The following is a 24,302-nucleotide window of genomic DNA, read 5'->3' as shown; positions in this document are numbered from 1 at the left end:
CAGGCGATCCTCACGTCCACCAGCCACCCAGCTATCTATATGCCTAATGATCGAATCGCCAACTACAACAGCGGTCCTAACCTTTTCCTCCCGGTCAGCACTTGGAGACATATCCTCTGTGTGAGAGGATAGTACATCCCCTGGTGGGCAGGTCCTGGCTACAGGAGTACTTCCTACTTCACCAGGGTGATGTTCTTCTAGGAGACCTCCCTCCTCCAGGGTAGCACAAGGGCTACCAGACTGGAGGTGGGACTTCTCTACAACATCCCTTTAGGTCTCTTCTATGTACCTCTCTGTGTCCCTCAGATCCACCAAGTCTGCTACTCTAGCCTCAAGAGAACGGACACGTTCTCTGAGAGCTAGGAGCTCTTTGCATCGGGCACACACATAAGACATCTCACCAACTGGGAGATAATCATACATGTGACACTCAATGCAAAAGACTGGATAGCACCCCTCTCACTGCTGGACTGCTAACTCCATTTTAGTGTTTTTGAGTTTTTCAATAATTTAAAACTTGCTACAGTATTAAGGATATTAGCCTAATATAAAAGTGTCTTTTAGTTTATATTGTATATTGTATGATTTATTTAGTGTTTCCTTCTTAGATGGTAATGATATGTATTTAAAACTCTGTAAGAGCACTCCTTACTTGTTACCCTAATTACAATAACTGACTATAAATGAAGAGTTGTCCTAGGGGTGTGTGGGAAGATAAACTAGATCCTGCAGTACCTGCTAGATTCTATCTGTTAATGCTGTGGTACAAAGTTTTTAAAACTAAGTGGAAAAGACTATGGCTATTAGTTGATAAAATTTGCTTTTTATATTTTTATTTTGCCTAACACTAACCTACAATTCCTCTAAACCCCAATCTTTAAGTTCCCAAAGCACAAAGCAAAATAGCATTCACTTACCAGAGAAACGTCCTCTTCTCTCGGAACCTCTCAGTAAGAAAGTTCAGTGGGACCTTTCCTCTTTATATAGTTTTGAATCTAAGGGGCCTTTTTAAAACAGGCTCTTTGAAGCTGACTCAGCAACCTATGCAAGTATCAAATTCAGATTTGTATACCACTAATATCCCCATGTTAGGGTTCAATGCGGTTTACAGAGAAATTAGGGCATTAGTTAGAGTAGGCATGAAGAAGTTTGAGAGCATGACTAGGAATAGGAAAAGGTCGGGTGGGAGGTTTGTGGTATGGGACGGAGCTTAGAGCGGGAATTATGGGAAAAGGAATATTATATATTTTGGGACAGACAGTGGGAGTGAACACCTGTGTCTCTCATATCCTGTATCAGTAGCGTTTGAAATGGAACCACAGCTGGAAGATGCCATTGGAGACCTGGCAACGGAATCTGTGGCAGTGCTACTACTCCCACTGATGGGTGATGATCTTGAAGGCAATGTCCTCGTAAGGTGGCTCAGCATGGAAGCGCAGAATAACAAAATCTTTGTTATCTTGGCACACCTCCAGGAAGTACTTGTCATGAAGTGCTTGTTGATCAGGTCTGGATAGAAGATATTAAATTTGTAGCCCTGCACAATTTTCAGTGGTGGGTTATCAAAGTCATAGTGGGTCTGGTTATACTTTTTTCTGCTCAAATCCTGTGTGGACCCAGTTGAAAAAATGAGACTTCCTGGGTCGGTACTTGTTGCTGCACCTTGCCTCATCCCTGCCCATGCCCTCCTTGGTCTTGCGGACAAAGATGTCTTCACCACTTTTAATGCTGGCACTTGCTCTCACGCTCTGTGTGTGTGTGTGTGTGTATATATATATATATATATATATATATATATATATATATATAAACTTATAAAGCAACCGTTGAACAATTATCAAACACTTCAATCTTTATTAAATATCAAAATATCAGCATAATCTTATTGTTATATATCCTGTCATCCAGTCACATTTACACATTCTCATTCATAACCCACATACACAACCTAAAATCACACCACATAGTAATGTAAGCATTACCAGTATAAAAACTGTGCAGAAGCTATTATACAAAGATATGCAGCAATTCTGTTCATAATGCTGTAGAAAGACTTTTGCTCAACGTGTAAACTCTTTATGAGCAGCTGTAGAAAGTCTTTTGCTCAACGTGTGAACTCTTGTATGAGCTCACCACTACGTATCCACTTAAATCCAATTCAATGGTCTTGATCCAACAAAGACTCAATGTGCACGCTGTAGAGTTTTTTTTTTTTTTTTTTTTGTTACATTTGTACCCCGCGCTTTCCCACTCATGGTAGGCTCAATGCGGCTTACATATACAGGTACTTATTTGTACCTGGGGTAATGGAGGGTTAAGTGACTTGCCCAGAGTCACAAGGAGCTGCCCGTGCCTGAAGTGAGAATCGAACTCAGTTCCCCAGGACCAGAGTCCACCACCCTAACCACTAGGCCACTCCACAATCTTTAACAAATGCTCAGACAATCTCCAGGTTCTGTTAAAAAAACAGTCACGGAGCACCGGTTAACAGAACCTGGAGATTCTCTGAGCATTTGTTAAAGATTGTGAACAACTCTACATAATTTATGTTCATTCAACCTGGTTTTAATTTTTCTTGACGTCCGACCAATATATATTTTATCACATGGACATTGTATCAAATATACACTATTGGAACTATCACAATTTATACAGATTTAATGCTGATCTGTTTTTGTGGATGAGTCTTAACTACTTCCTTCAATAGTGAATGAACACCATTGACACGAATTGCATCTGGTATGGGTAGCCAAAGTGTCTGTGTGGGGTTTACCACCTTTATACCACAAATGTTTTCCAATATTACAACCTCTATTAAATGCAACAGTAGGGTGTTCGTGAAAGCAATCCCGGAGTTGTAAAACATGCCAGTATCGATGTATAGATTGCATAAGTTGACCAGGTATATCAGAGTATGGTAACACACATACCAACTTATCTTCCTCCACATGACGTTTTTATTGTAAGAGCAAAGATCTTTGAGGAAGCTTTGCTCTAAGATAAGCCTTTCTAATGATGCTTTTAGGATATCCTCATTGTTGAAAATGTTGTGTCATTGCTCTAGCCTGTAACTTAAAATCATCATCATCATAGGCTCTTACAATAAAAACATCTTAAGTTGAATTGTGTGTTACCTTATTCTGATATACCTTCTTAATCTTAAAAATTGACTGACAGGAAGCCTTGTTTTCATCTGATTAGGATGAAAACTGTGAAATCTTAAATAGTTATTCCGGTCAACCTCCTTTCCACAAACTTGTCTTCTGGAACTGTGCAGTATTATATAACTTATCCTCCTCAAACTGCACCATGCATAGAGTAGCCACAGAGGGGGCTAGGGTGGCACCCATTGCCACACCATGTATCTGCACATAAAATTGGTCTTCAAACCAGAAGTAATTGTGACAAATCACCAGTTCTGCAAAATCCATTAAAACTTAACTTAATCTCAAAGGTGTATGGTTTAAGAAATTTATCAATCAATGTGGAAAGAGGCTCAAGCACTTAGGAATAAAATACATAAAAGGTGTCCTAGGATGTCATTACTTGCAGGAAGCAGAGAATGATCTGAAACAAGATACATTTTATAGAAAATCGGATTGTGATCCTACTTCTCAATTTCAAATTCATATCAAACAGATTGTACGAGGTAGTACTGAAAGAGGGATGTTCACTAGAAAAGAAGTTTCCTTTTTGATTCAGAACCATCCTAGGACACCTTTTATGTGTTTTATTTCTAAGATACATAAGAATTTACAACAACCTCCTGGCCGTACAATTGTATCTACAAAAAATTCAGGGCTTGATCGTCTTTCCATGTTGATTGATAAATTTCTTAAACCATACACTTTTGAGATTAAATCATATATTCAAGATCCCTCTTCCTGTATATCCACTCAGGTTTTAATGGATTTTGCAGAGCTGGTGATTTGTCTCAATTACTTCTGGTTTGAGGACTAACTGGTTTGGTCCCAATTTAAAATTTGAAGAACATCATGATAAGAACGTTATTACTTTTTTGGATCTAAAGTTAATAAAAAGAGCAAATAAATTGTTTACCACTTTATACCGAAAGGAGGTTGATGGGAATAACTATTTAAGATTTCACAGTTTTCATCTTTATCGGTTAAAAGCAAGTCTTCCTGTGAGTCAATTTTTAAGATTAAGAAGAATTTGCCATGATGTTGATGATTTTAAGTTACAGGCTAGAGCGTTGACGCAACGTTTTCAACAATGAGGATATCCTCAAAGCATCATTAGAAAGTCTTATTTTAGAGTGAAGTTTGCTCAAAGATCTTTGCTCTTACAATAAAAACGTCATGTGGAGGAAGATAAGTGGGTATGTGTGTTACCCTGCTCTAATATGTCTGTTCAACTTATGCAATCTATACATCGACATTGGCATGTTTTACAACTCCAGGATTGTTTTCACGAACACCCTACTGTTGCATTTAATAGAGGTCATAATATTGGAGAACTTTTGCGGTATAAAGGTGGTAAACACAGAGACTCTTTGGCTAACCCATACCAGATGCAATTCATGTCAGTGGTGTTCGTTCACTATTGGAGGAAGTAGTTGGACTCATCCATAAAAACAGATCAGCATTAAATCTTTGAATCATACAAATTGTGATACTTCCAATTGTGTATATTTGATACAACTTCCATGTGATAAAATATATATTGGTCGGACATCAAGAAAAATTAGAACCATGTTGAATGGAACATAAATCACGCATCACAAGAAAGACTATTGATGTCCCACTGGTACAGCACTGTTTGGAGGCTGGACACACTGTTACTGAGATACGGTGGCGGGTTATTGATGTGGTACTAGGTGGGTAGGAGGGTGGGAATCTTGAAGATAGACTTAATTATAAGGAACAACAATGGATCTATAAATTACATTCTGTTGAACCTGTCGGTCTGAATAAAGAAATTGAGTGGGTGACATTAGTCTAGATTGGTTCTGGGGTTGGATGGAACTTTAAATCAGCAGCCATTTTATATTGAGAAGCAGGTTGTGTTGCACACCGCATGAAGATTAAGGTATGCTGGATTCTTTGGGGGCTTTGCTTGTTTATTAAGAATTATATTTGCTGTTCTTTAATTTTGCTTTGTAGGGGAATGCCTTGAAACAGCCTTGGGCGAAACACGTGTCAGCACAGTAACCCCTCATCTATAGTTCAGATAGGTAATACAGTGCACTCCATTTAAGTGCACGTCGGGTAAGAGCATGCTCTGTTTAACTGCATGCCACACTTCGTTCCTGTTGTTGGCACCATCAATTTCTATGGGGACAAACTTCGTTTTAGTGCACCACTGAAGTGCTAGATTCGCTTATATGCATGGTTCAAGACCGCTCCTCTGCAGGAAAGACTCCGCATAAGCGCGCGCATGGAATATGTAAGCCGATGATGTCACGCTTAGCAATGGCGGTGTGAGAGAACAGCTCCACACGCCAGCATCAAAGAACGATAATATATAACTGCTTCCTGCGGTAATAGAAAGCGTAAACTCAACATACGTGTGTTGGAGGACTTACGCTGGGCAGTGATGGCTAGAAAGGAGATTGCGGGTTCCCGTAAGTCCCTAAAAGACTTCATCTATCGGCCAGGCCAGACAGCGGACAAGATGGTGCTTGCAGAAGAGCGTGGCAAAAGCACTAACGCTGGACGCGGCGTTTCGCCTGATGAAAGTACAGCAGAAGTTGAACTTTCGGCGAAAGATTTCTGGGCACTGCTTGAGGTGATCCGCTCAGATATCAAAGGGATCCGCGACGATTTCACGACTCTAGCAGCAGATCTCCACGGCAAAATTATAGAAATGGGAAGACGGGTGGAGGAGCTAGACGACCATGTGGAGTCCCAGCAGGAGGCCTTGAATACCGTGGAAACTACACTGAAGGAGCAACAGGCTTTCTGTAGATCGCTAAGTGATAAAGTGGAAGATCTAGAAAATAGGGGAAGAAGATCAAACCTGCGCATTAGAGGCATACCGGAGCAGGCAGAATATTTGAACTGTGAGCGGGTCACACAACAAATAGCGAGCATGCTGCTGTCTGAAGAAGGGCAAGAGGTGGCTCCTGAAACCATTAAAGTGGACAGAGCACATAGAGTGCTGGTGCAGATGAAAGCTAATATGCCCAGGGATATAATTGCTGTTTTTCGAAATACCAGGTAAAAGAAGTGATCCTCAGTAAGGCACGAAAAATGGAAGTGCTGCAGTGGGACTCCTTTCCTATTGAAATTTATCAAGATTTAGCTCCTGCCACATTAAAAAGGCGAGCGGAGATGAAGAACTTTACTAGATATCTGCGTGATAAAGGGATTATTTACAGATGGCAGCACCCATTTGCTTTGGCATATAATCAAGAAGGAAAATGGAGTCGGGTTGCTAACGTCGAGGAGGCACGTGCAACATGGCCAGAGGTAGAGCCACCCATGGAAGATCTGGAGGACCAGGGTAGAATGGAAGCGAATTCACAGCTGGCGAGACAGCGTTGGACACGAGTGGTGAGAGGCAAGGGACGCCTTACCAGACAGCAATCTGAAAAGAAGCTGCCATCAGCACAAAATATTATAACTTGACCTTGAGACTTGAGCAGGGATCTACAATAGAAGTCTGGTATGGTTTGATTATATATGGGCATGTATGTTGAGGGAAGATGGGGGAAACAGTATTGTGGTTATATGAACATACGGGGAAGTTGAGAACATACTCTGGCATGTGGTTAGTCACCGTTCTCGACCATTAGAGGTGGGATTAAGTTAACCCATCGGTTGGATGAGGATGGGGGGTGGGGGGGTGGGCTAGGGGAGGGATATGGGGTATCTCAGGAAACAAATAGCAATATACACTGGCATGATAGGCAGAACTCGACCCTTGGAGCGGATATCAGGGTGGTCGGAAATAGATCCCCATGACAGGGCTTACTTGCTTATCCCTTAATACACGTGGTCTTAACTCCCCTTTAAAACGCAAGAGGTTATTCCGAGAGGCGATGCGGGTGGATGCAGATGTCTTATTTATACAAGAGACACATTTGCTGTCCCGATATGAGCATCTACTGCAGCATTCTAGATATCCGCACCAATATCTGGCATCTAACCGATAGCCAACAAAAACAGCAGGAGTGAGAAATTACAATCCTCCTTCCCCTTTCAGTGGTCCTCGAGGTATATTAGATATCTGGGGGTGAATCTGACACCAGATACGGAGGATCTATTTCGGGAAAATGTTATCCCTAAACTACGAAAGCTCTGGCAAGAGTTAGAGAGATGGGGAGGGCTGCACATGTCATGGATGGGTAGGATAGCAGCAGTAAAGATGACATTGCTTCTCAAGCTGTTGTACCTATTCATGGCTGTACCAGTTGCCATACCGCATACCTTTTTTGATACACTTAACAAGAAAATGTTCGCTTTTATCTGGCATAAAAGGCCCCCTCGAGTGACACGTAATATCTTATTTCAGCTTAGGAAAGATGGGGCATGGGGGTACCCAACTTTAGCTTATATTATAAAGCTGCCCTATTCCAAATACTATCCACTGTCCAGAGAGACCCGACTAAATTATGGACTTATGCAGCACAGTGGGGTTTGAAGGGAGTGCCATTAAGGGCTGTAGCATGGCTTCCATTACCGCTACTGAGAGGCCTTCTCTCGGGACTGAGGGGTCAGATGAGGGTGGCTCTGGGAGAGTGGGCACGATGTAGAGCAGCCTGGTTCCCAGGGCGCAAATATCATTTAACTACACCTATTATTTATGCATCGGATTTTACGCCTGGCCGGATAGAAAGAGCATACGGACAGTGGTTGGCGACCTCCCTACGCTTGCTGGGGCAAATATGGGAAGATGGGAATTTTCATTCGTTCAACACATTAAAAGAGGAGTTTTGATTAGGGGACAGGGATAGGTTTTTCTATATGCAGATCAGAGATTTTATTCAGAAGAAAGCAAGAGACGATCTGTCCCTAGAGTCCACGGAGCTGGAATTAGCTATAGAGCTTTATTACATAAGACTCAGCCATTGGATAAATGCATAAATAAATGGGGGGCTCTACTGGGCACTACATATGAACTAGGGGTTAGGAAAAGGTTATTCAAAAGATTACTGACATTCTCAGTGGCTATCCCTTTGCTGGAAAATGGATATAAAATGCTGTATCAGTGGTACCTGACCCCTACTCGGCTGGCCCGCATCTTTAAAAATGGATCGGCAGCTTGCTGGCGTAAATGCGGAGCAGAGGGCTCATTCTGGTACGTGTGGTGGGAATGCCCGGTGATACAACAGTTCTGGAAGGACTTACAGAACAGACTACAGAATGGGTTGAGATCTGAGATAGAGCTTGATCCGGGTTTATGTCTATTGAACTTTTCGGCCAAAGAGGGCCGGGGATCCTGTTATAGACTTTTAGCCTATATTGTCACAGCAGCCAGGACTTTAATTGCCAAATATTGGAAACAACAGGTGATACCCACCGTGGATCAAGTGCTGGCTAAAGTGGACAATTGCTGTTTAATGGACAAACTCACAGCCCTGAAGCGAGGGGGAATGATGAGATTTATTAAAATTTGGTCCTCCTATGTAGAATGGCGGGGTCTGACAAGTTAATATATAGAAACCAATGGGTCTACTGCACTGGAACTATAACTATATATGTCTGAGATACTAGGAGGGAGGGGGGGGTTGGGCTGTGGTTTATATATTGAATGGTTAGTTGGCTCTGTTAGCCTGAATTGATGATTTGTAATGTGAATTTATAACCAATAAAAAGATGATTAAAAAAAAAGGAATATGTAAGTCGATTGATGTGTGACAACCAACGAGATTTCAAATTTACTGCCTATTTAACTGCCACAGGCAGAATAAGCGAAAGAATGTTGTTAGGGTGTACACCGGGGTCGTCGTCGTGGCGGAACTGTAAGACTTTAACACTGGCTGAACGAATAGAAGTTCTTAAAAAATTAGAAAACAAACAAAGGGAAGCATCTATTGCTAAAGAATATGGTGTCAATCCCAGTCAAATTTCACGTGTCTTGAAGCAGAAAGACCAGCTTCTGGAAGACTAGCAAAACACTAGCAAAACGGGCGGGAAAAGCTGAGGAGGTAGAAGATGCTCTTCGGTGGTTTTCTCGAGTCAGGAGCAGACAGTTTCCTGTCAGTGGTCCACTGCTTATTCAGAAAGCTAACTAGGTAGCAGAAAGTCTTGGACTGACTGAATTCAAAGCCGCTGTTGGATGGTTGGAAAGATGGAAGGAGAGAAACAGCGTAAACTTCAAGAAGCAGCATGGTGAGAAACAAGACGCTGATGACTTTGGTGCTGAAATTGGGTTGTTTCAGTTCTTCCTACCATCTTGAACGAGATTACACCTCGTGACATTTTCAGTGCTGACAAAAATGGTCTCTACTGTCGAGCGATTCCTGATGGAACACTTGCATTCAAACATGCCGAAACTCCTGGAGGTAAAACATCGAAGGACCGACTGACAATCCTCCTTTGCTGCAATATGGATGGGAGTGAGAAGTTGGAACCCCTCATCATTGGAAAGAGCAAACAGCCCCATTGCTTCAAGAAAGTTAAGCGACTTCCTGTGTCATACGAGGCTAACGCAAATTCGTGGATGACTGGGGAAATTTGGAAGCAGTAGCTAAAGAAGTTAGACACTAGAATGCGGGCACAAAAGCGTCAGATTTTGTTGCTTTGTGATAACTGTGCTGCACACAGGGATGATGTCAGACTGTCTAACGTCAAGGTGGTCTTCCTGCCACCAAACACTTACCTCTCTGATCCAACCTATGGATCAGGGCATAATAGCCAATTTCAAACAACATTATCGGGCTCTTGTGCTACGTCATCTGATGAGTGTTATGGAAGACCAGACTGGGAAGGATAAACGTGCTGTTGAACTGGCTCGTAATCTATCACTGTTGGATTCCCTACATATGCAGAAAGAAGCCTGGAATCATGTTTCACAGGCAATAATTGTGAACTGCTACAAGCGGGCAAGCTTTGTTAAGGATGTGGAGAGGGATGAAACAGATGCAGCTGTTGCAAACGCGTCAGATGAAGAGGTTTTTGACTCACAGCCGGTGTTACTGAAGAGAAGTTCCATCGTTTTGTAGCTGTTGATTACAATCTACAAACAGCTGAAGACAGCACTGATTTCGAGATATGCGCCTACATGCAGGCAACAACAGCTGATGATGGAACAAATGAGGAAATGAGCAGTGAGGCACATGCTGACGAAATTCAACAACCTCCTCCTGTCACTTTTGCAAGAGCGCTGGAGAGTCTTAACACTGTGCGGGCCTATCTGGAGGCCACTGGATGTCAGTGCTATGACAGTTTTTACCGTCTGGCAGACGTAGTCTATGGAACTCACAGACCCAAGAGTGTACAGAGGACTATAACTGATTACTTCAAGCCAGCCTAATGTGAGTTAACTGAGAATGTATACTGTACATATAATAATAAACAGTACTGTACATATGTTTATCAGATGTCAAGCTTCTTTGGGTCACAACGGTTAAGTGCACGCTCTGGTTAACTGCATGCATTTCTATGGTCCAAGACCCTTGTACTTAAGCGGATATCAACTTATCATTTTATCAGCTTACATGCTCTAGAAATGTTTATAAATATTGAGTGAAAAGAAAACTGCAAGAAGAATATAAAGTAAAAGAAAATATAAAAATATGAAAAAAAGTTAAGAAAATCATTTTGGATTGCTGAAGAGATAAGGTGTTACACCTACTTCCATTATTTTCAAAGCCAGTGGCTTAAGTGGAAGTCTACCTCTGAAGATCCAATTTTGTACACTTGTGATGATTGTTTTTGATTGCAAAAGCAATTAATATATAGTACATTTCAGCACTTCAATGGCATCGCCTGTGACCTGCAGTTGCTATCTGCACAAGAGCAGCCTCTGAAGATCCTCTTCAAAGTCCACCACATGGGCATCAGAGGACAACTCCTGGGTGGTCAGCAACCTGGGGCTGTTCTTCCCCACGTCATAGTCACCCAGGCTCTTCTGAATAAGGTCTTTCTCCATCAGCACAGCCTCCCCTCCTTCCTTTTGCTCAGGCTCTTTCTCTGTCTCCTTCAAGGCTCTGGCTATTGATGGACCAGGCTGTTCCTCTGTGCTCTCCTCTGGTTCAGACCAGATTGGGGGGGATTGTGGTTCCTTCTTGATGATGGGGAAAAGTGGTTCCTTGCTCTTCCTTCAACTTGTACAGCTTCTGATGTATGACGTCTTGGTGCCTCTCGCGCAGCCTCACCCTGGCCATGTAAGGTTTGAGCTGCTGCAATAGGCTTTCCCAGTACTCAATATCTAGGTAGGGGCCTTCAGCTCGGATCTTGTTCTCGATACCTTGATAGATAACCAGCAGCTGAATGTAAGTCTTCCCTTTGAAGACAGACTGCACATCTGAGCTGACTGAAGCATTGACTCCTTCTCGCCTCTCTCCTGGTCCTTTTCCAGAGCTCTGCAGCTTGCAAAGTTTAGCAATTTCCTCTTCTGTGATGGTGGTCATATCCCTCCAGAAGTCCACATTCTTGCCCTGCTCCAATTCCATATAGATTTGAATATGGTTCATGCATTTCCACAGCCAAATCATCATCCTCCACACTGATGTATTTAGCTAGCAAATCAATGGGCTTTGCCCAACCATCCCAAATTCGTATCTTGGACCTCAACCTGGCCTGCTGCAGGTGGAAGTTATCCTCCTGCTCCTCCCAGGTTTTAAAGTGCTCTGCCTCTTTCTCCCATTGTAGTGTCTCCAGCTCCTGCTCACATTGTTATGATTAGCTAGTTTTATGAGAGATCACGTGACGCCATAACCAGGAGCGGTTGTTGAAATCTCCGCTCCGGCCAGCTTACCCACTAAACCCTCAAAATCACGGACACTGCCCTGGTAACATAGTAACATAGATGACGGCAGAAAAAGACCTGCACGGTCCATCCAGTCTGCACAACAAGATAAACTCATATGTGCTACTTTTGTGTATACCTTACCTTGATTTGTACCTGTCCTTTTCAGGGCACAGACCGTATAAGTCTGCCCAGCACTATCCCTGCCTCCCAACCACCAGCCTCGCCTCCCACCACTGGCTCTGGCACAGACCGTATAAGTCTGCCCAGCATCATCCCCGCCACCGGCTCTGCCACCTAATCTCAGCTAAGCTCCTTAGGATCCATTTCTTCTGAACAGGTTTCCTTTATGTTTATCCCACGCATGTTTGAATTCTGTTACAGTTTTCATTTCCACCACCTCCCGTGGTAAATTATGGCTATTCCGCCCCCTCTTTTTCCATTTCTTGCCCAGTGGATGATTCTGTATTCTGGTGGGCATATTTCTATGATGGCGGGGTCTGTTGGGCCGTGGAACCAAGTTTCCGTGATGAATAGAAGGTCTAGATTCTCTGTGGTGATCCAGTCTATTATGTCTATTGAGTTTCTTACTGCTGATCTAGCGTTGATGTGGAAAGAACCCTGGTACAATGCTGCATATGTTTTGGAGCTGCCCAACCTTGAAAAGGTTTTGGACACAGGTCCGAGGCTTTTGGGAGGAGCGGCTGGGGCTTCGGATTCTAGGGACAGCTGAACAACTGCTCTTAGATACTCCAGGGTCATTTAGAGATCAGAATCGATTTGAAACTTTACTGTTTTGTAAGATGAGTTTATTGGCCAGGAAATGCATCTTACAATATTGGACGGTCAAGGATCCTCCAGCATACTGGCATTGGAGAAACCAGTTACATCAGCTTGGAGGCTGGAGAAGCCTGGTTCTCAAAGAAAAAGAGAGTCACATTTTTGGCTATTTGGGGCCCTTATGTGCGAAGCCTAAGCCACAGAGGTCACAGTTTACTTTTAAATGCAGGGTGAACTCCACTGGCTATTATTGAATAATTTATCCAGGTCGGGGGGGGGGGGGCGTAGAAGAGGGGTATGGGGGAGGGCGGGGGGAGGATAGGTACAACCGATGGAAAATAATAAAAATGTTGAAATATCAAATTCTACAATGTTATATGTTAGCAACTTGTTGTATAGTTACATCGCGGTTTGATGTATGTTATATGCATAGGCCTGTATGACATTGTTTATGCTGCTGCAGTACCAATAAAAATCGTTTAAACATAGATAGTTTTATGAATATTGTATTATAGATATTGTGTTTCTCTGTGTGTGAATATTTGATTTATGATATTTTATTGAAAGTTGATTTTAGATTTGTGTTTTTATCTTCATATATGTAACTTTGTACACTGCTTAAATATATAAGCAGGTTATAAGTAAATAAACCTAGTGAAAAGAATGAGCCGAAATCTTAGTCTGCATAATAAGCTTGGCCTTTAAAATGTCTCTCCTGCTGTTTTGTATTAGGGGTGAAGGGATCTGTCATGCTGTAGGAAGGGCCACATTTATTAACTGTCATATGACATTAAAATGAGGCCCCATGGGGCAATTGGCTTGAATCTCATTACCTGAGCATGAATGCTGCACTGGGATTTCTATCAGGTAACCAGCCTGTAGCCAACTCAGCTTCCCATCCACATTTAATTGGTAAATGAATACCTTACTTTAACTGGGAGGCAAAGATAACTGGGGGATACAATGGCAAACCACCCCACTAATAGTCTGCCAAGAAACCATCACACGTGGCAGTCCCCATAAGTCATCATAAACTTGGTACTTGCATATAGGGGACTATCTTTACCTCTTTACCTTATTACTTTAAAAGTCCTTGAGTCCTATAGGTACAAGCGTCATTGAAAATATTACACCAGTATAGGAGAAGAAAAATAACTTGTGATTTATTTTCATTATAAATAATTTCTGTAAGCTGGTACAGCTCCAGTATACACAAAATGTCACAAACCAACTTAGCACACAGACCAGGAATTAGGAGAAAGTCATGCGAAATCTGAAACACAATATGTTATCAAAATATCAGAACCTAACAAACTGATCCTTATTCAGACACTTGGCCTTGTGTTCACACATGCAGAACAGAGATGCCCCCTCTTCAAATTCTTCAAAAATTACCCTGAAATCCTAAGAAGCTAGACTCTGCATGCATGCAGAGTAATACCAGAAAAACAGAAAGAAACACGTTTCTTCCTATACAGTGCAAAATAAGACAGCAGACATAAATTCTCAAATTGGACATATTCCAAACACTAAAATAAAAATAAAATGATTTTTTTCTACCTCTCTTGTCTGGTGACTTTGGTTTTTTTGATCATGTTGGTCCCATTCTCTGATTCTGCTGCTCTCTATCTGTTCTCCTTTCTCCATTTCCAGGGCTTCCTTTCCATTTATTTCTTTCCTTTCCTCCTTTCATCTTCATTTTTTGCCCTACATCCATAAGTAAAAGCTGAGTCGTCCAAGGACTTGACTGGAGGGGCTATAGAGCGGATCCAGCTTTTGCCTATTTTCTCCAACTATGTGCAGTTTTCTCCTCTTTCCTTTCCCTCATCTCCATCTCCTTCCTCTTTCTTCCCTCCCCTCCATCCATGTGCATCTCCTTCTCTCTTCCCTCCCCTCCATCCATGTCCAGCATTTCTCCTCTCTCCCCTCCATCCATGTGCATCTCATTCCTCTGTCTTCCGTTCCCTCCATCTATGTCCATCATTTCTCCTCTCACCTCCCCTTCACCCATGTCGAGCATTTCTCCTCTCACCTCCCCTCCACCCATGTCGAGCATTCCTCCTCTCTCCTCCCCTCCACCCATGTCAAGCATTTCTCCTGTCTCCCCTCATCCATGTCGAGCATTTCTCCTTTCTCCCCTCCCTTCCATCCATATGCATCTTTTTCCTCTGTCTTCCCTCCCCTCCATCCATGTCCAGCGATTCTCCTCTCTCTCCTGCCCTTCCCTCCAACCATGTCCAGCGATTCTCCTCTCTCTCCTGCCCTCCCCTCCATCCATGTCCAGCAATTCTCCTCTCTCTCCTGCTCTCCCCTCCATCCATGTCCAGCGATTCTCCTCTCTCTCCTGCCCTCCCCTCCATCCATGTCCAGCGATTCTCCTCTTTCTCCTGCCCTCCCCTCCATCCATGTCCAGCAATTCTCCTCTCTCTCTTGCCCTTCCCTCCATCCATGTCCAGCGATTCTCCTCTCTCTCTTGCCCTTCCCTCCATCCATGTCCAGCGATTCTCCTCTCTCTCTTGCCCTCCCCTCCATTCATGTCCAGCGATTCTCCTCTCTCTCCTGCCCTCCCCTCCATTCATGTCCAGCGATTCTCCTCTCTCCCCTGCCCTCCCCTCCATTCATCCGTCTAGCGATTCTCCTCTCTTCCCTACCATCCCCTCCATCCATCCATGTCCAGCAACTCTCCTCCCTCCCCTCCATCCATCCATGTCCAGCAACTCTCCTCTCTCTTCTGTCCGTCCCTCCATCTATGTCCAGCAATTCTTCTCTCCCCTCCCCTCCATCTACCTATGTCCAGCAATTCTTCTCTCCCGTCCATGTCCAGTGATTCTCCTTTGCCCCCTATCCTCTCCACCCATCCATGTCCAGTGATTCACCCCAGCCCCCACCTGTCCCCTTTGAAGCCCCCTAGTTTTAGCCTTAGCCCCCTTCTTAGCTGCTGCTAGTTCCGGTTCTGACCCCAGCCCCCTGCCTGTCTGCCCTCTTTTCCCACGACAGCCCCCTTTTTGTTCCTGCTGCCTTGCATTTAAATCTTTTACCTCAAAGTCAAAGCAGCAGCGGTGGCAGCAGTGAAAGAAACAGGCTCACCTCGAGCCTTCCCTTCCATCACAGTGTCACGCCCTCGTGAAAACAGGAAATTACATCAGAGGAAGGCGGGACACTGAGAGAAAAGGAAGGTTTGAGGTGAGCTTGCTTCTTTTACTTCTGCCGCCGCTGCTGCTTTGACTTTGAGGTAAAAGATTTAAATGCAGGGCAGCAGGAACAAAAAGGGGGCTGTTGCAGGAGCTGAGGGCAGGCAGGTGGGGCCCTGGGGGCTGCGGCTGGAGCTGAAACTAGAACTGTGAACGGTGAATGGTGGCGGTAAGCACGGTTTGTGGTGCCCTGCAGAGGTCGGCACCCCCTGCCATGCTTATCCCGCTTACTGGGTTGCGCCAGCCCTGCGAGCGATACTCAAAGGAAATCTTATGCAAATGAGCTGCTCGCAATCACAGCAAGCAGCTCGGTGGGGAAAGCGCCAGCGCATGTGTAGAATAGGCACCCACTAAACAGCGCATGTGTAGAATAGTCATTCGCTATGTGTCGATGCTATGTGCATGCCCAGAACATCGAGTGCTATGGACACGCCTGCACAGCTTTCCACTGATACACACTGCTTTCATACACACACATATAAGCAATAAACCACCTGGGGCGTGAAAGTTTCTTTTTGTGGGGTTCCACGCCAACTTTCATGCCCCGGGAGGTTTATTGTTTATATGTGTGTGTATGAAAGCTGTGTGTAGCTTTTTTTTTTTTTTTCATACTGTGGGTGCTGTGGTGCAACTCCACATCATGTTTTTTTGTTCCAAGACAAATTCTTCACAGTGCTGTTATGTGTGGGACACATGCACATATAAATACTATTTTAAATATGACAGCAGACTGCTCTGCCTAGAAACCACTGTCATGCTATGACAACTCCATAAAACGTTGTTCATTAAAGTTAGGTGCTTCTTCCTGTGCATTACTCAGAAACAGCTGTGCATCATTTAGAATGCTTGTTTTAATACTATTCAACTCATTGCAATACATTTGCATATGATTCTCATTGGCTGCTACTGCGAATGGTAAAAACCACATAGAACCCCTTTGTGCATTACTCACTAAATAACATGCAAGCTAAACTGGATTGAACCTGTCAAAATCGGACGTTCCTAGCACTGTAAGCTTTTTGCATCGTGGCCTAAGACAAGGCTTCTTTCCCCCTTTGTGCTGCACAAGTTGCTCATTATGACAAAACTTTTCCCTAAAGGTATTAGTAGTGACAGACAACAGAGAGCTCACTTCCTCCAGTAAATTCCTGTTGTTCTAGCAGATGGTGTACTGTTTTGTTTAGGGGTTTTTTTTTTTTTGCAGGGGCATGGCAATTCTATAGAGTGCACACTGACAGTTAAATATCGATTACACACATCAGAATAATAAAATAAGTGTCATATGTGTTCACTTATGTATATAAATGCCAAAATTCCACCTATACACTGTTCTGTAAATATGCGCATATCTTATTATAGTGAGTATTTTACAGGTGGGTGTACATATTGGTGGAGTTTGGGCAGTGCACAGGTGGAACTTGCATGCATGTATCTCCAGCATTTAGGCACATATGTTTGTGCCAGTTTTATGGCTGGTGTAAGTGATCATGCCTAACATAGGCATGTATTTATTTCTGTTTCTTTATAGAACAAGCTCCTTCTAGGCATCCAGTTATAGAATTGCCTTCTTCTTTTCTATCTACTATGTCTTTATAACCTTACTAGTGTAAATAAGGCCCGTTTCTGACACAAATGAAATGGGCGCTAGCAACGTTTTCCTTGGAGTGTGTATGTTTGAGAGAGTGTGTGTGAGAGTGACTGTGTGAGAGAGAGAGTGTGTGTGAGAGTGACTGTGTGAGAGAGAGAGTGAGTGTGCGAGTGTCTGTGTGTGACAGAGAGAGAATGAGTCTCGGTGCGAGTGTGAGAGAGAGAGTGTGTGTGTGAGAATGAGAGTGTGTGTGTTTGAATGAGAGTGTGTGCGAGTGCGTATGTGAGAAACAGTGACTGTGAGAGAGAGAGTGTGTGTTTCACACAGATACACTGTGTGTGATAGAGTGTGTGTGAGACAGAGTGTGAGAGAGTGTGTGATACACAGACTCTCTGTGAGACTGAGAGTGTGTGAGAGTGACTGTGTGGCACAGAGAGAGTGAATGTGATACAGTGTGAGACATAGTGTGAGAGACTGTGTGAGAGTGAGAGAAAGACACCGACTGTGAGAGAGTGTGTGTGAGAGAGTGCGCGTGTGACAGAGATACCTCCACCCTCCCCCTCTGGTCTGAGGACCCCCTCCCACTCCCCCCTCTTCGTTCCCCTCCCCTGTTGTCTCAGGCCCCCCTCCTCTCCCTCCCTCTGCGTGGTTGGCAGCACCGTGTGAGTGTGTGACAGAGAGAGAGTGAGACTGGGTGCGAGAGTGTGTTTGAGAGAGAGTGTGTGTGATTGTCCTCTCTCCGCTACCCCTCTCCAGCCACCCAGCGATTCTCTTGTATCCCCTGCCCCCCTCGAGCCATGCAGCGATTCTCCTCTCTCCCCTGCCCCCCCTTCAGCCACCCAGCTATTCTCCTGTCTCCCCGCCAACCACCCAGCGATTTTCCTGTATCCCCTGCCCCCCCTCCAGCCAACCAGCGATTGTCCTGTGTGCCCTGCCTCCCCTCCAGCCACCCTGCGATTCTCTTCTGTCCCCTGCCCCCCCCCCCCCTCCAGCCACCCAGCGATTGTACTGTGTCCCCAGATTAGCTCCGTCGAAGCGGCAGCGTTATTGAAAGCCCTGGCCGTCCATGGAGTCAACTTCAGAACGGAGGTGAGTTCGTTCCCTCAGTCCTGCCTTCTGATTACCCGCCCTTGACGTCATCACGTTTTGACGCGAGGGCAGAGAGAGATGTGACACGGTTACGAACCTTACGAACCCCTCACTGAAGCCACGGAGTCAGCTTCAGAACGTTGGAGGTGCTTTTTATTATAGTAGATATGGCTATATGAGTCATGGGACTCATAAGTATCTTAGAGACAGCAACAATGTCCAGATCGGCCTCTGCCATCAGGATTTCCAGGTTTTGGATTATATTACTCAAACAATGAACAATGGTACACTTTGGGACTTTTTGTTTCATGTGTTTCTTCACATCTCATTTGTTTGGGAGTGGCAGCTAGATTTAGCCAAATTTCATGCAGTCCTATCTAATCTGCACTGTTTAAAAAAAAAAGAAAAAAAATTATAAAAGCTTGACCAGTTTCAATAACATTTGAGTTATATCATCCTGAATACATTTGCAATAAGCCTACAATCATGCCGGCCACCTCACCTAAACAATATCGCCACGACCTAGCGATTATCATCATGATACTCACAGGTACCATTTTGCTTTAAATATAAACTTACCATGGTTTTCAGTCAGGAGGATCTGATCCTTATTAAAAAATAAAATAAAATTGTATCTGGAGAAAGGCAATGGTTCTCATAGACTGGTGCAAAAGTTTCCAGAAAACATATTAAGAAATTGCAAGAAATGGGCTCAACTGGTTGTCAGTCAGGAGGTGGCAGGGCCTGATCAATTTGCTATGAAGAAAACATTGTGACAGTTGAAGAATCAGCTAGTGAAGGGATATTGTTTAGGTGAGGTGTCTGGCATGAGTGTAGGCTTATTGTAAATTTATTCAAGATGATATATGCCAAATTGTATTGAAATTGGTCGTTTTCACAGAGTTATGCAGAAAACAAGCTTAGTATTTTTTTTTACACAGTGGAGTTTAAATCCTTGCTAGTATGGGACCTAGAATCCTCATCTAGTTCTGGATATGTTGACCATCCTCCCAGTTTAATCTTTCATCCTTCTAGATGAATCTAACCCCCTCCTCTAGCCACTAGTTTTTCAGCCATGTTGCTATCATGATATATCTTATTTGCCCCCTTTTTCCATACACATGTCTGAGATGACTACCAGCCCAATAGTTGCCTAAGACCATTCCCTAATTTCTTCAACCTAATTTCAATAGTATCATTGTTATTTTGCAAACCAGGTTATTTTCCCCAAATGAACAACAATATTAAGCTGCCATCTTCTGTTGCAGGAAACCTAAGAATGCAATTTGTTTTTCTCCTAACCATGGATCCCAGATAGTATCATTTTGTATTGCACTGCTTCTGCCTGCAGATCTGTTCAACTAATCATGAAATCTCCTAACAGAAGGAGCATCCGCTTCTTCTGGGACCTCTATAGTAACATAGTAAATGACGGCAGAAAAAGACCTGCATGGTCCATCCAGTCTGCCCAACAAGATAAACTCATATGTGCTACTTTTTGTGTATATCTTACCTTGATTTGTACCTGTCCTTTTCAGGGCACAGACCATGTAAGTCTGCCCAGCACTATCCCCGCCTCCCGCCACCGGCTCTGCCACCCAATCTCGGCTAAGCTCCTTAAGATCCATTCCTTCTGAACAGGATTCCTTTATGTTTATCCCACGCGTGTTTGAATTCTGTTACCGTTTTCATTTCCACCACCTCCCGCGGGAGGGCATTCCAAGCATCTACTACTCTCTCCGTGAAAAAATACTTCCTGACATTTTTCTTGAGTCTGCCCCCCTTCAATCTCATTTCATGTCCTCTCGTTCTACTGCCTTTGCACCTCCGGAAAAGGTTCGTTTGCGGATTAATACCTTTCAAATATTTGAACGTCTGTATCATATCACCCCTGTTTCTCCTTTCTTCCAGAGTTTACATGTTCCGGTCATCAAGTCTCTCCTCAAACGTCTTGTAACGTAAATCCTTTACCATTCTCGTAGCTTTTCTTTGCACCGCTTCAATTCTTTTTACATCCTTTGCAAGGTACGGCCTCCAAAACTGAACACAATATTCTAGGTGGGGCCTCACCAACGACTTATACAGGGGCATCAACACCTCCTTTCTTCTGCTGGTCACACCTCTCTGTATACAGCCTAACAACCTTCTAGCTATGGCCACCGCCTTGTCACACTGTTTCGTCGCCTTCAGATCCTCAGATACTATCACCCCAAGATCCCTATCCTCGTCCGTACCTATCAGATTCTCCCCGCCTAACACATACGTCTCCCGAGGATTTCTATTCCCTAAGTGCATCACTTTGCATTTCTTCGCATTGAATTTTAATTGCCAAACCTTAGACCATTCTTCTAGCTTCCTCAGATCCTTTTTCATGTTTTCCACTCCCTCCCGGGTGTCCACTCTGTTACAGATCTTAGTATCATCTGCAAATAGTCAAACTTTACCTTCTAACGCTTCGGCAATGTCACTCACAAATATATTGAACAGAATCGGTCCCAGCACCGATCCTTAGGCACACCACTGCTCACCTTTCCCTCTGAGCGAATTCCATTTACCACCACCCTCTGGTTTCTGTCCGTCAACCAGTTCCTAATCCAGTTCACCACTTCGGGTCCTATCTTCAGCCCATCCAGTTTATTTAACAGCCTCCTGTGGGGAACCGTGTCAGAAGCTTTGCTAAAATCTGAGTAGATTACGTCCATAGTTCGTCCCTGATTCAATTCTCCTGTCACCCAATCAAAGAACTCAATGAGATTCGTTTGGCACGATTTCCCTTTGGTAAAACCATGTTGTCTCGGATCTTGCAACTTATTGGCTTCCAGGAAATTCACTATCCTTTCCTTCAGCATCGCTTCCATTACTTTTCCAATAATTGAAGTGAGGCTTACCGGCCTGTAGTTTCCAGCTTCTTCCCTATCACCACTCTTGTGAAGAGGGACCACCTCCGCCGTTCTCCAATCCCTCGGAACCTCTTCCGTCTCCAAGGATATATTAAATCTTTAAGAGGACCTGCCAGAACCTCTCTGAGCTCCCTCAATATCCTGGGGTGGATCCCATCCGGTCCCATGGCTTTGTCCACCTTTAGCTTTTCGAGCTGTTCATACACACTCTCTTCCGTGAACGGTGCTCTATCCACTTCAATCTCATTTGTACTTTTTGCAGTCCATCGCGGTCCTTCTCCAGGATTTTCTTCTGTGAAAACAGAACAAAAGTATCTATTTAGCAAATTTGCTTTTTCTTCATCATTATCCACATAGCGTTTCGCAGTATCCTTTAGTCTCACAATTCCCTTTTTAGTCATTCTCCTTTCACTAATATACCTGAAGAAATTTTTGCCACCCCTTCTTACATTTCTAGCCATTTGTTCTTCCACTTGCGCTTTCGCCAGACGTATCTCTCTCTTGGCTTCTTTCAGTTTCATCCGGTATTCCTCCTCGTGTTCCTTTTCTTGAGTTTTTTTGTATTTCTGGAACGCCAACTCTTTAGCCTTTATTTTCTCAGCCACTTGCTTGGAGAACCATATCGGTTTCCTTTTTCTCTTGCTTTTATTTTCTTTCCTTACATAAAGGTTCGTGGCCCTATTTATAGCTTCTTTCAGGCTGGACCACTGTCCTTCCACTTCTCGTATTTCCTCCCAGCCCATCATCTCCTTCCTCAGGTATTCCCCCATTTTACTAAAGTCAGCACGCTTGAAATCCAGAACTTTGAGTTTTGAGTGGCTGCTCTCCACTTTAGCTGTAATATCAAACCAAACCATTTGATGGTCACTGCTGTCCAGGTGGGCACCCACTCGGATATTTGACACGCTATCTCTGCCACCTTTTTTTTTCCTCCTTCCCTTCAACTTCCTCCAACACAAATGATTTGGTGAGACATTTCCTTTTCACTAGTGCTGCAAAGGAGTTATGATAGAACCTCTCTCTTTGCTTATTAAGGACCCCTGTGCAAACTTATAGGTGCCCCGGTACATATCAAAACAAGCCCTTCATAAGGGTGTAGTAATAGGAGGTGCTCACATTAAAGTCTATGCAGATGGAACTATTCCCATGAGACTGTAGCATGAGAGAGTTTGTAGTTTGTTCACAACAAGTGGGGCTCCTCAGATGATCATTTTTAAGTACACTCTGTTATGCAGAGTTGCTAAGAGCATACTGGGTCAGACCAGTGGTCCATCAAGCCCAGTATCCTGTTTTCCAAACAGTGGCCAAGCCAGGTCACAAGTACCTGGCAGAAATCCAAATCGTCGCTCCATACTACAAATCACAGGGCAAGCAGTTTCTTCCCAAGCAGACTGTGGACTTTCCTCCAGGAATTTGTCCAAAACTTTTTGAAAAGCAGATACATGGGGGACTGACCAAGATGGCGCCGAGACCAGAGGTGCTGTGCTGAGCTCTGGAGATTCCTTTTTCCTTTAAGTATTATTTATTGAATTAATAATGCCAAAGGGAAAGATTAGAGGAGGTTCCTCCTTAACTTCTACGGACTCTTCTCTTCGTCAGTTACCGAGTACAGCATATGCAATGCCAACTGCACTCAGGGATGCTCCTTCGACCGGCACGTAGAGGAGTCCCGGTCAGGAAAGCGAGGTTTCACTTAGCCCGCGGAGTCCAGAGAATCAGGCTCTAGAAGCGAAAAGCATGGGAGGAACGCCCGTCGAGCCCTCGGAAGTCGGGGTCTCTAGACGAGGTAAGGAGGGCTCTTCCCATGTTACTACGACGCTTCAAGAGGGAGTTTCTCCTGAAAATCAGAGCCTCTTAGTTACCCCTTCGGAAGCTGGGCAGAATTTGATCAGGCTAGAGGCAACACCTGAAGGGGGTTGAAATGCCACCTATCCCTGAAGCAACCCTGCAGCTGTTGAAGAGACCAGCTAAGGTAATATTGGAGTCCAAGTCCCATTTCCCTTTCCCCTTATGGTTGGCAATGGAATCCCTGCATAAGGTTTGTTTTACTTTTGTCTCCAATACAAAGTCGAACTCCTCAATGATAGAATCAATTGCTTCAATCTTGACTAGTCCTTCAGGAGTCAAATATGAAAAATCATGAAACATCTTTATCCCAAGTTAAAGAGGCGGAATGTAAGTTATTACAGAATGCCAATGTTGTTCATTGTAAGCTGGAGAACTTAGAAAATGGAGCTATATCATTGAACTTGAGAATATTAAACTTTCCTTTTATTAAATATAGCTCCTCAAGGGACTTATTTCATAAATTTTTAAAAGATGTTCTTCAATATCCTGAGAATGGGCTTCCCCCAATACAAAAACTTTATTATCTGCCATCTCCACTAGCTCGAGAAGCCAGGTTGAAAGGCCAAGTGGAGGTGAATTTGTTTTCTAATAATTTGGATGTATCAGCACTTTTAGAGAGATCGCAAGATGAGGCGTACTTTCGGGCCACCTTGTTGGTCTCCTTTGTATTTTTCCAAGATAAAGAGGCTTTGATAAGACTTTATCTGAGACAATCGGTTCCAGTTTTCTTTATGGGAGAAAAGATTCAGATATTTCCGGATGTCTCCAGATCGACACAGGAAAGAAGGAAGAAATTTCCGTCTATGCGACAGGAAGCTTTGACTTTGGATGCTAAATTTCTGTTAAGGTTTCCATGTAAATGTGTTCTTCAGATAGATAATGCTACTTTTCATTTTTTTTGAACCTTTACAACGATCTTGTTTTGAATATAAGAGTTAAACTGAGCTTTGGGACTTGTAGAAAATAATGATACAGTTGAAATGATCTTATGTGTGCTATTTTTGTTTTTTTCTTTCTTTCCTTCTGTTT

General features: G+C 43.6%; 1 protein-coding gene and 1 pseudogene across 2 annotated transcripts in view; one reads left to right on the top strand and one right to left on the bottom strand.

The window, feature by feature from the left end:
• Nucleotides 1-24,302, top strand: part of LRSAM1 (leucine rich repeat and sterile alpha motif containing 1) — a 1,377,704-nt gene that overhangs the window by 497,972 nt on the left and 855,430 nt on the right. The window lies entirely within an intron of this gene.
• On the bottom strand, nt 1,284-23,573 carry LOC115471725 (annotated as a pseudogene).

The sequence above is a fragment of the Microcaecilia unicolor genome, chromosome 6, assembly GCF_901765095.1.
Source record: "Microcaecilia unicolor chromosome 6, aMicUni1.1, whole genome shotgun sequence".
Taxonomy (NCBI): domain Eukaryota; kingdom Metazoa; phylum Chordata; class Amphibia; order Gymnophiona; family Siphonopidae; genus Microcaecilia; species Microcaecilia unicolor.
This window is presented reverse-complemented; position numbering and strand designations above follow the sequence as displayed.